Genomic DNA, 12,639 nt, shown 5'->3' on the forward strand with positions numbered 1-12,639 from the left:
TTCATGACCCACCCAAAGCGGCCTTGTCCACGGACATTTCTGAATCATTCGCTAGTATGAAAACAAACTTTATTGGTGAGATAGAAAGCAAGCTCAGCTTCTGACAATGGTGGTGATTCGGCAGCAGGTCATGTGAATCCTTTGTCCGGTTGTCATGCTCATATGGATCAATCCCACAGATCCTAGAGATTTTCTCGAGATAACAAACCTTGAGCGCAGGGACTAGCTTGTCTGGGTACAGTCCATCGCTCTTCCCTTTAATACAGTCCATTTTTCAAGCACTTTGCATATCTATCCCTCCGAGCGCCGCATTCAAATCAGAAACGTAAACAAAAGCCGTTTCCCCGCAAAGTGGAGACGGCATCCCACAATGCATTGCAAAATCGGGTGCCCTTTCAAGCCCCCTGAATCATTGTCGTGTAACAGGACCTAGCTTGCGACTTCATAGAATGGAAAAGCATGTTCACGTGTTATTTCTCACTGCTTATCTCCGGATCGGTGTACCTTAAGACATTGCGGCAGTTGCCCTGGCTAGCTCAGTCGGTAGAGCATGAGACTCTTAATCTCAGGGTCGTGGGTTCGAGCCCCACGTTGGGCGTATGCTCCTTATATAAGCTTTCGTTCTTCATCGAGGTATGGGAGACTCTTACTTCTTGAGTAAAAACCCATTTCCTTCTGTGATTCTGCTGTCACTTTGTGCAATTCTGTAATTTGAAGTGCTTGTACAATTTAGACAATGTCTTTGCATTGTGTTATAGCAAAAAGGCTATTACGGGCTTATTGTTTTTCTTTCTTTTTTTTGATGCACACTGACAGATTTTTCAATACGGTGAAAGTGGCATGATGATGAGAACCCTTCTTTACTGCTAGACATAAACTCACATTGCCACATAAACTCACATTGCCGTATCGCAATATGTGTGTGTTCAGGGTATTTTCAGACTGGTAAATTTGAATCAAAGCTTGTTGGGCTTTTTAAGTGCTTTATAAATAAAGTCGTATTGTACTGTATTTTACGCTGAGCTTTAAGCAGGCTGCTAGTGCTAGACTAGCAAGCGGAGGCTAGCAAAAAAAGTAGGAGTAAAGGAGAGCCTCTTATTGTGTCACTCTTAGGAGATTAATTTAGACATTATATCCTAAATTGTCATCCCTTCTTGGAGGTTATCTGTGATATTTCATTATAAATTAAGTCATTTTAAAAAGTAATAAGTGCATATGTGTTTTCAAAGCTTCAGTTACTGTTATACACGGAACATTTAGCAGGCTGCTAGCTTAGACACCTAAGGATAGCAAACAAAGTGAATGGCAATGGAAATTCATTGTGAATATTCCCTGGTTCATAAAGAAATAAACAATAAGACCCTACCTATTTTGAACATAAATGCCGAGTGGATATATGGCTTAAAATTTTTTTAAACAATTTATCTGGCAGACACCAAAACAGAAGTGGAGCACAGTAAGGTGAAGCTGTGTTGTTTTCGTAGCTCAGAAATGACAAGTTTTCTCTTTAGGACGAAAAATTTGGAGTTTCATGACCCACCCAAAGCGGCCTTGTCCACGGACATTTCTGAATCATTCGCTAGTATGAAAACAAACTTTATTGGTGAGATAGAAAGCAAGCTCAGCTTCTGACAATGGTGGTGATTCGGCAGCAGGTCATGTGAATCCTTTGTCCGGTTGTCATGCTCATATGGATCAATCCCACAGATCCTAGAGATTTTCTCGAGATAACAAACCTTGAGCGCAGGGACTAGCTTGTCTGGGTACAGTCCATCGCTCTTCCCTTTAATACAGTCCATTTTTCAAGCACTTTGCATATCTATCCCTCCGAGCGCCGCATTCAAATCAGAAACGTAAACAAAAGCCGTTTCCCCGCAAAGTGGAGACGGCATCCCACAATGCATTGCAAAATCGGGTGCCCTTTCAAGCCCCCTGAATCATTGTCGTGTAACAGGACCTAGCTTGCGACTTCATAGAATGGAAAAGCATGTTCACGTGTTATTTCTCACTGCTTATCTCCGGATCGGTGTACCTTAAGACATTGCGGCAGTTGCCCGGCTAGCTCAGTCGGTAGAGCATGAGACTCTTAATCTCAGGGTCGTGGGTTCGAGCCCCACGTTGGGCGTATGCTCCTTATATAAGCTTTCGTTCTTCATCGAGGTATGGGAGACTCTTACTTCTTGAGTAAAAACCCATTTCCTTCTGTGATTCTGCTGTCACTTTGTGCAATTCTGTAATTTGAAGTGCTTGTACAATTTAGACAATGTCTTTGCATTGTGTTATAGCAAAAAGGCTATTACGGGCTTATTGTTTTTCTTTCTTTTTTTTTGATGCACACTGACAGATTTTTCAATACGGTGAAAGTGGCATGATGATGAGAACCCTTCTTTACTGCTAGACATAAACTCACATTGCCACATAAACTCACATTGCCGTATCGCAATATGTGTGTGTTCAGGGTATTTTCAGACTGGTAAATTTGAATCAAAGCTTGTTGGGCTTTTTAAGTGCTTTATAAATAAAGTCGTATTGTACTGTATTTTACGCTGAGCTTTAAGCAGGCTGCTAGTGCTAGACTAGCAAGCGGAGGCTAGCAAAAGAAAGTAGGAGTAAAGGAGAGCCTCTTATTGTGTCACTCTTAGGAGATTAATTTAGACATTATATCCTAAATTGTCATCCCTTCTTGGAGGTTATCTGTGATATTTCATTATAAATTAAGTCATTTTAAAAAGTAATAAGTGCATATGTGTTTTCAAAGCTTCAGTTACTGTTATACACGGAACATTTAGCAGGCTGCTAGCTTAGACACCTAAGGATAGCAAACAAAGTGAATGGCAATGGAAATTCATTGTGAATATTCCCTGGTTCATAAAGAAATAAACAATAAGACCCTACCTATTTTGAACATAAATGCCGAGTGGATATATGGCTTAAAATTTTTTTAAACAATTTATCTGGCAGACACCAAAACAGAAGTGGAGCACAGTAAGGTGAAGCTGTGTTGTTTTCGTAGCTCAGAAATGACAAGTTTTCTCTTTAGGACGAAAAATTTGGAGTTTCATGACCCACCCAAAGCGGCCTTGTCCACGGACATTTCTGAATCATTCGCTAGTATGAAAACAAACTTTATTGGTGAGATAGAAAGCAAGCTCAGCTTCTGACAATGGTGGTGATTCGGCAGCAGGTCATGTGAATCCTTTGTCCGGTTGTCATGCTCATATGGATCAATCCCACAGATCCTAGAGATTTTCTCGAGATAACAAACCTTGAGCGCAGGGACTAGCTTGTCTGGGTACAGTCCATCGCTCTTCCCTTTAATACAGTCCATTTTTCAAGCACTTTGCATATCTATCCCTCCGAGCGCCGCATTCAAATCAGAAACGTAAACAAAAGCCGTTTCCCCGCAAAGTGGAGACGGCATCCCACAATGCATTGCAAAATCGGGTGCCCTTTCAAGCCCCCTGAATCATTGTCGTGTAACAGGACCTAGCTTGCGACTTCATAGAATGGAAAAGCATGTTCACGTGTTATTTCTCACTGCTTATCTCCGGATCGGTGTACCTTAAGATGCTGCGGCAGTTGCCCGGCTAGCTCAGTCGGTAGAGCATGAGACTCTTAATCTCAGGGTCGTGGGTTCGAGCCCCACGTTGGGCGTATGCTCCTTATATAAGCTTTCGTTCTTCATCGAGGTATGGGAGACTCTTACTTCTTGAGTAAAAACCCATTTCCTTCTGTGATTCTGCTGTCACTTTGTGCAATTCTGTAATTTGAAGTGCTTGTACAATTTAGACAATGTCTTTGCATTGTGTTATAGCAAAAAGGCTATTACGGGCTTATTGTTTTTCTTTTGTTTTTTTTTGATGCACACTGACAGATTTTTCAATACGGTGAAAGTGGCATGATGATGAGAACCCTTCTTTACTGCTAGACATAAACTCACATTGCCACATAAACTCACATTGCCGTATCGCAATATGTGTGTGTTCAGGGTATTTTCAGACTGGTAAATTTGAATCAAAGCTTGTTGGGCTTTTTAAGTGCTTTATAAATAAAGTCGTATTGTACTGTATTTTACGCTGAGCTTTAAGCAGGCTGCTAGTGCTAGACTAGCAAGCGGAGGCTAGCAAAAGAAAGTAGGAGTAAAGGAGAGCCTCTTATTGTGTCACTCTTAGGAGATTAATTTAGACATTATATCCTAAATTGTCATCCCTTCTTGGAGGTTATCTGTGATATTTCATTATAAATTAAGTCATTTTAAAAAGTAATAAGTGCATATGTGTTTTCAAAGCTTCAGTTACTGTTATACACGGAACATTTAGCAGGCTGCTAGCTTAGACACCTAAGGATAGCAAACAAAGTGAATGGCAATGGAAATTCATTGTGAATATTCCCTGGTTCATAAAGAAATAAACAATAAGACCCTACCTATTTTGAACATAAATGCCGAGTGGATATATGGCTTAAAATTTTTTTAAACAATTTTATCTGGCAGACACCAAAACAGAAGTGGAGCACAGTAAGGTGAAGCTGTGTTGTTTTCGTAGCTCAGAAATGACAAGTTTTCTCTTTAGGACGAAAAATTTGGAGTTTCATGACCCACCCAAAGCGGCCTTGTCCACGGACATTTCTGAATCATTCGCTAGTATGAAAACAAACTTTATTGGTGAGATAGAAAGCAAGCTCAGCTTCTGACAATGGTGGTGATTCGGCAGCAGGTCATGTGAATCCTTTGTCCGGTTGTCATGCTCATATGGATCAATCCCACAGATCCTAGAGATTTTCTCGAGATAACAAACCTTGAGCGCAGGGACTAGCTTGTCTGGGTACAGTCCATCGCTCTTCCCTTTAATACAGTCCATTTTTCAAGCACTTTGCATATCTATCCCTCCGAGCGCCGCATTCAAATCAGAAACGTAAACAAAAGCCGTTTCCCCGCAAAGTGGAGACGGCATCCCACAATGCATTGCAAAATCGGGTGCCCTTTCAAGCCCCCTGAATCATTGTCGTGTAACAGGACCTAGCTTGCGACTTCATAGAATGGAAAAGCATGTTCACGTGTTATTTCTCACTGCTTATCTCCGGATCGGTGTACCTTAAGACATTGCGGCAGTTGCCCGGCTAGCTCAGTCGGTAGAGCATGAGACTCTTAATCTCAGGGTCGTGGGTTCGAGCCCCACGTTGGGCGTATGCTCCTTATATAAGCTTTCGTTCTTCATCGAGGTATGGGAGACTCTTACTTCTTGAGTAAAAACCCATTTCCTTCTGTGATTCTGCTGTCACTTTGTGCAATTCTGTAATTTGAAGTGCTTGTACAATTTAGACAATGTCTTTGCATTGTGTTATAGCAAAAAGGCTATTACGGGCTTATTGTTTTTCTTTCTTTTTTTTTGATGCACACTGACAGATTTTTCAATACGGTGAAAGTGGCATGATGATGAGAACCCTTCTTTACTGCTAGACATAAACTCACATTGCCACATAAACTCACATTGCCGTATCGCAATATGTGTGTGTTCAGGGTATTTTCAGACTGGTAAATTTGAATCAAAGCTTGTTGGGCTTTTTAAGTGCTTTATAAATAAAGTCGTATTGTACTGTATTTTACGCTGAGCTTTAAGCAGGCTGCTAGTGCTAGACTAGCAAGCGGAGGCTAGCAAAAGAAAGTAGGAGTAAAGGAGAGCCTCTTATTGTGTCACTCTTAGGAGATTAATTTAGACATTATATCCTAAATTGTCATCCCTTCTTGGAGGTTATCTGTGATATTTCATTATAAATTAAGTCATTTTAAAAAGTAATAAGTGCATATGTGTTTTCAAAGCTTCAGTTACTGTTATACACGGAACATTTAGCAGGCTGCTAGCTTAGACACCTAAGGATAGCAAACAAAGTGAATGGCAATGGAAATTCATTGTGAATATTCCCTGGTTCATAAAGAAATAAACAATAAGACCCTACCTATTTTGAACATAAATGCCGAGTGGATATATGGCTTAAAATTTTTTTAAACAATTTTATCTGGCAGACACCAAAACAGAAGTGGAGCACAGTAAGGTGAAGCTGTGTTGTTTTCGTAGCTCAGAAATGACAAGTTTTCTCTTTAGGACGAAAAATTTGGAGTTTCATGACCCACCCAAAGCGGCCTTGTCCACGGACATTTCTGAATCATTCGCTAGTATGAAAACAAACTTTATTGGTGAGATAGAAAGCAAGCTCAGCTTCTGACAATGGTGGTGATTCGGCAGCAGGTCATGTGAATCCTTTGTCCGGTTGTCATGCTCATATGGATCAATCCCACAGATCCTAGAGATTTTCTCGAGATAACAAACCTTGAGCGCAGGGACTAGCTTGTCTGGGTACAGTCCATCGCTCTTCCCTTTAATACAGTCCATTTTTCAAGCACTTTGCATATCTATCCCTCCGAGCGCCGCATTCAAATCAGAAACGTAAACAAAAGCCGTTTCCCCGCAAAGTGGAGACGGCATCCCACAATGCATTGCAAAATCGGGTGCCCTTTCAAGCCCCCTGAATCATTGTCGTGTAACAGGACCTAGCTTGCGACTTCATAGAATGGAAAAGCATGTTCACGTGTTATTTCTCACTGCTTATCTCCGGATCGGTGTACCTTAAGACATTGCGGCAGTTGCCCGGCTAGCTCAGTCGGTAGAGCATGAGACTCTTAATCTCAGGGTCGTGGGTTCGAGCCCCACGTTGGGCGTATGCTCCTTATATAAGCTTTCGTTCTTCATCGAGGTATGGGAGACTCTTACTTCTTGAGTAAAAACCCATTTCCTTCTGTGATTCTGCTGTCACTTTGTGCAATTCTGTAATTTGAAGTGCTTGTACAATTTAGACAATGTCTTTGCATTGTGTTATAGCAAAAAGGCTATTACGGGCTTATTGTTTTTCTTTCTTTTTTTTTGATGCACACTGACAGATTTTTCAATACGGTGAAAGTGGCATGATGATGAGAACCCTTCTTTACTGCTAGACATAAACTCACATTGCCACATAAACTCACATTGCCGTATCGCAATATGTGTGTGTTCAGGGTATTTTCAGACTGGTAAATTTGAATCAAAGCTTGTTGGGCTTTTTAAGTGCTTTATAAATAAAGTCGTATTGTACTGTATTTTACGCTGAGCTTTAAGCAGGCTGCTAGTGCTAGACTAGCAAGCGGAGGCTAGCAAAAGAAAGTAGGAGTAAAGGAGAGCCTCTTATTGTGTCACTCTTAGGAGATTAATTTAGACATTATATCCTAAATTGTCATCCCTTCTTGGAGGTTATCTGTGATATTTCATTATAAATTAAGTCATTTTAAAAAGTAATAAGTGCATATGTGTTTTCAAAGCTTCAGTTACTGTTATACACGGAACATTTAGCAGGCTGCTAGCTTAGACACCTAAGGATAGCAAACAAAGTGAATGGCAATGGAAATTCATTGTGAATATTCCCTGGTTCATAAAGAAATAAACAATAAGACCCTACCTATTTTGAACATAAATGCCGAGTGGATATATGGCTTAAAATTTTTTTAAACAATTTATCTGGCAGACACCAAAACAGAAGTGGAGCACAGTAAGGTGAAGCTGTGTTGTTTTCGTAGCTCAGAAATGACAAGTTTTCTCTTTAGGACGAAAAATTTGGAGTTTCATGACCCACCCAAAGCGGCCTTGTCCACGGACATTTCTGAATCATTCGCTAGTATGAAAACAAACTTTATTGGTGAGATAGAAAGCAAGCTCAGCTTCTGACAATGGTGGTGATTCGGCAGCAGGTCATGTGAATCCTTTGTCCGGTTGTCATGCTCATATGGATCAATCCCACAGATCCTAGAGATTTTCTCGAGATAACAAACCTTGAGCGCAGGGACTAGCTTGTCTGGGTACAGTCCATCGCTCTTCCCTTTAATACAGTCCATTTTTCAAGCACTTTGCATATCTATCCCTCCGAGCGCCGCATTCAAATCAGAAACGTAAACAAAAGCCGTTTCCCCGCAAAGTGGAGACGGCATCCCACAATGCATTGCAAAATCGGGTGCCCTTTCAAGCCCCCTGAATCATTGTCGTGTAACAGGACCTAGCTTGCGACTTCATAGAATGGAAAAGCATGTTCACGTGTTATTTCTCACTGCTTATCTCCGGATCGGTGTACCTTAAGACATTGCGGCAGTTGCCCGGCTAGCTCAGTCGGTAGAGCATGAGACTCTTAATCTCAGGGTCGTGGGTTCGAGCCCCACGTTGGGCGTATGCTCCTTATATAAGCTTTCGTTCTTCATCGAGGTATGGGAGACTCTTACTTCTTGAGTAAAAACCCATTTCCTTCTGTGATTCTGCTGTCACTTTGTGCAATTCTGTAATTTGAAGTGCTTGTACAATTTAGACAATGTCTTTGCATTGTGTTATAGCAAAAAGGCTATTACGGGCTTATTCTTTTTCTTTTGTTTTTTTTGATGCACACTGACAGATTTTTCAATACGGTGAAAGTGGCATGATGATGAGAACCCTTCTTTACTGCTAGACATAAACTCACATTGCCACATAAACTCACATTGCCGTATCGCAATATGTGTGTGTTCAGGGTATTTTCAGACTGGTAAATTTGAATCAAAGCTTGTTGGGCTTTTTAAGTGCTTTATAAATAAAGTCGTATTGTACTGTATTTTACGCTGAGCTTTAAGCAGGCTGCTAGTGCTAGACTAGCAAGCGGAGGCTAGCAAAAAAAGTAGGAGTAAAGGAGAGCCTCTTATTGTGTCACGCTTAGGAGATTAATTTAGACATTATATCCTAAATTGTCATCCCTTCTTGGAGGTTATCTGTGATATTTCATTATAAATTAAGTCATTTTAAAAAGTAATAAGTGCATATGTGTTTTCAAAGCTTCAGTTACTGTTATACACGGAACATTTAGCAGGCTGCTAGCTTAGACACCTAAGGATAGCAAACAAAGTGAATGGCAATGGAAATTCATTGTGAATATTCCCTGGTTCATAAAGAAATAAACAATAAGACCCTACCTATTTTGAACATAAATGCCGAGTGGATATATGGCTTAAAATTTTTTTAAACAATTTATCTGGCAGACACCAAAACAGAAGTGGAGCACAGTAAGGTGAAGCTGTGTTGTTTTCGTAGCTCAGAAATGACAAGTTTTCTCTTTAGGACGAAAAATTTGGAGTTTCATGACCCACCCAAAGCGGCCTTGTCCACGGACATTTCTGAATCATTCGCTAGTATGAAAACAAACTTTATTGGTGAGATAGAAAGCAAGCTCAGCTTCTGACAATGGTGGTGATTCGGCAGCAGGTCATGTGAATCCTTTGTCCGGTTGTCATGCTCATATGGATCAATCCCACAGATCCTAGAGATTTTCTCGAGATAACAAACCTTGAGCGCAGGGACTAGCTTGTCTGGGTACAGTCCATCGCTCTTCCCTTTAATACAGTCCATTTTTCAAGCACTTTGCATATCTATCCCTCCGAGCGCCGCATTCAAATCAGAAACGTAAACAAAAGCCGTTTCCCCGCAAAGTGGAGACGGCATCCCACAATGCATTGCAAAATCGGGTGCCCTTTCAAGCCCCCTGAATCATTGTCGTGTAACAGGACCTAGCTTGCGACTTCATAGAATGGAAAAGCATGTTCACGTGTTATTTCTCACTGCTTATCTCCGGATCGGTGTACCTTAAGACATTGCGGCAGTTGCCCGGCTAGCTCAGTCGGTAGAGCATGAGACTCTTAATCTCAGGGTCGTGGGTTCGAGCCCCACGTTGGGCGTATGCTCCTTATATAAGCTTTCCTTCTTCATCGAGGTATGGGAGACTCTTACTTCTTGAGTAAAAACCCATTTCCTTCTGTGATTCTGCTGTCACTTTGTGCAATTCTGTAATTTGAAGTGCTTGTACAATTTAGACAATGTCTTTGCATTGTGTTATAGCAAAAAGGCTATTACGGGCTTATTGTTTTTCTTTTGTTTTTTTTTGATGCACACTGACAGATTTTTCAATACGGTGAAAGTGGCATGATGATGAGAACCCTTCTTTACTGCTAGACATAAACTCACATTGCCACATAAACTCACATTGCCGTATCGCAATATGTGTGTGTTCAGGGTATTTTCAGACTGGTAAATTTGAATCAAAGCTTGTTGGGCTTTTTAAGTGCTTTATAAATAAAGTCGTATTGTACTGTATTTTACGCTGAGCTTTAAGCAGGCTGCTAGTGCTAGACTAGCAAGCGGAGGCTAGCAAAAGAAAGTAGGAGTAAAGGAGAGCCTCCTATTCTGTCACGCTTAGGAGATTAATTTAGACATTATATCCTAAATTGTCATCCCTTCTTGGAGGTTATCTGTGATATTTCATTATAAATTAAGTCATTTTAAAAAGTAATAAGTGCATATGTGTTTTCAAAGCTTCAGTTACTGTTATACACGGAACATTTAGCAGGCTGCTAGCTTAGACACCTAAGGATAGCAAACAAAGTGAATGGCAATGGAAATTCATTGTGAATATTCCCTGGTTCATAAAGAAATAAACAATAAGACCCTACCTATTTTGAACATAAATGCCGAGTGGATATATGGCTTAAAATTTTTTTAAACAAATTTATCTGGCAGACACCAAAACAGAAGTGGAGCACAGTAAGGTGAAGCTGTGTTGTTTTCGTAGCTCAGAAATGACAAGTTTTCTCTTTAGGACGAAAAATTTGGAGTTTCATGACCCACCCAAAGCGGCCTTGTCCACGGACATTTCTGAATCATTCGCTAGTATGAAAACAAACTTTATTGGTGAGATAGAAAGCAAGCTCAGCTTCTGACAATGGTGGTGATTCGGCAGCAGGTCATGTGAATCCTTTGTCCGGTTGTCATGCTCATATGGATCAATCCCACAGATCCTAGAGATTTTCTCGAGATAACAAACCTTGAGCGCAGGGACTAGCTTGTCTGGGTACAGTCCATCGCTCTTCCCTTTAATACAGTCCATTTTTCAAGCACTTTGCATATTTATCCCTCCGAGCGCAGCATTCAAATCAGAAACGTAAACAAAAGCCGTTTCCCCGCAAAGTGGAGACGGCATCCCACAATGCATTGCAAAATCGGGTGCCCTTTCAAGCCCCCTGAATCATTGTCGTGTAACAGGACCTAGCTTGCGACTTCATAGAATGGAAAAGCATGTTCACGTGTTATTTCTCTCTGCTTATCTCCGGATCGGTGTACCTTAAGAAGTTGCGGCAGTTGCCCGGCTAGCTCAGTCGGTAGAGCATGAGACTCTTAATCTCAGGGTCGTGGGTTCGAGCCCCACGTTGGGCGTATGCTCCTTATATAAGCTTTCCTTCTTCATCGAGGTATGGGAGACTCTTACTTCTTGAGTAAAAACCCATTTCCTTCTGTGATTCTGCTGTCACTTTGTGCAATTCTGTAATTTGAAGTGCTTGTACAATTTAGACAATGTCTTTGCATTGTGTTATAGCAAAAAGGCTATTATGGGCTTATTGTTTTTCTTTTTTTTTTTCTTTTTTTGATGCACACTGACAGATTTTTCAATACGGTGAACGTGGCATGATGATGAGAACCCTTCTTTACTGCTAGACATAAACTCACATTGCCACATAAACTCACATTGCCGTATCGCAATATGTGTGTGTTCAGGGTATTTTCAGACTGGTAAATTTGAATCAAAGCTTGTTGGGCTTTTTAAGTGCTTTATAAATAAAGTCGTATTGTACTGTATTTTACGCTGAGCTTTAAGCAGGCTGCTAGTACTAGACTAGCAAGCGGAGGCTAGCAAAAGAAAGTAGGAGTAAAGGAGAGCCTCCTATTCTGTCACGCTTAGGAGATTAATTTAGACATTATATCCTAAATTGTCATCCCTTCTTGGAGGTTATCTGTGATATTTCATTATAAATTAAGTCATTTTAAAAAGTAATAAGTGCATATGTGTTTTCAAAGCTTCAGTTACTGTTATACACGGAACATTTAGCAGGCTGCTAGCTTAGACACCTAAGGATAGCAAACAAAGTGAATGGCAATGGAAATTCATTGTGAATATTCCCTGGTTCATAAAGAAATAAACAATAAGACCCTACCTATTTTGAACATACATGCAGAGTGGATATATGGCTTAAAATTATTTTAAACAAATTTATCTGGCAGACACCAAAACAAAAGTGGAGCACAGTAAGGTGAAGCTGTGTTGTTTTCGTAGCTCAGAAATGACAGGTTTTCTCTTTAGGACGAAAAATTTGGAGTTTCATGACCCACCCAAAGCGGCCTTGTCCACGGACATTTCTTAATCATTCGCTAGTATGAAAACAAACTTTATTGGTGAGATAGAAAGCAAGCTCAGCTTCTGACAATGGTGGTGATTCGGCAGCAGGTCATGTGAATCCTTTGTCCGGTTGTCATGCTCATATGGATCAATCCCACAGATCCTAGAGATTTTCTCGAGATAACAAACCTTGAGCGCAGGGACTAGCTTGTCTGGGTACAGTCCATCGCTCTTCCCTTTAATACAGTCCATTTTTCAAGCACTTTGCATATTTATCCCTCCGAGCGCAGCATTCAAATCAGAAACGTAAACAAAAGCCGTTTCCCCGCAAAGTGGAGACGGCATCCCACAATGCATTGCAAAATCGGGTGCCCTTTC

General features: G+C 40.8%; 7 non-coding genes across 7 annotated transcripts; all 7 read left to right on the forward strand.

Moving 5' to 3' along the window:
• Positions 1-2,052: 2,052 nt before the first annotated feature.
• trnak-cuu lies at positions 2,053-2,125 on the forward strand. Its single transcript has one exon. It is a non-coding gene; the product is annotated as a tRNA-Lys (tRNA).
• A 1,456-nt stretch (positions 2,126-3,581) lies between these two features.
• Positions 3,582-3,654, forward strand: trnak-cuu. Its single transcript has one exon. It is a non-coding gene; the product is annotated as a tRNA-Lys (tRNA).
• Positions 3,655-5,112: 1,458 nt separating this feature from the next.
• On the forward strand, positions 5,113-5,185 carry trnak-cuu. Its single transcript has one exon. It is a non-coding gene; the product is annotated as a tRNA-Lys (tRNA).
• A 1,457-nt stretch (positions 5,186-6,642) lies between these two features.
• Positions 6,643-6,715, forward strand: trnak-cuu. The gene has a single exon. It is a non-coding gene; the product is annotated as a tRNA-Lys (tRNA).
• A 1,456-nt stretch (positions 6,716-8,171) lies between these two features.
• On the forward strand, positions 8,172-8,244 carry trnak-cuu. Its single transcript has one exon. It is a non-coding gene; the product is annotated as a tRNA-Lys (tRNA).
• A 1,455-nt stretch (positions 8,245-9,699) lies between these two features.
• trnak-cuu lies at positions 9,700-9,772 on the forward strand. Its single transcript has one exon. It is a non-coding gene; the product is annotated as a tRNA-Lys (tRNA).
• Positions 9,773-11,230: 1,458 nt separating this feature from the next.
• Positions 11,231-11,303, forward strand: trnak-cuu. Its single transcript has one exon. It is a non-coding gene; the product is annotated as a tRNA-Lys (tRNA).
• Positions 11,304-12,639: the final 1,336 nt, after the last annotated feature.

The sequence above is a fragment of the Fundulus heteroclitus genome, unplaced genomic scaffold (assembly GCF_011125445.2).
Source record: "Fundulus heteroclitus isolate FHET01 unplaced genomic scaffold, MU-UCD_Fhet_4.1 scaffold_127, whole genome shotgun sequence".
In the NCBI taxonomy this organism is placed as follows: Eukaryota; Metazoa; Chordata; class Actinopteri; order Cyprinodontiformes; family Fundulidae; genus Fundulus; species Fundulus heteroclitus.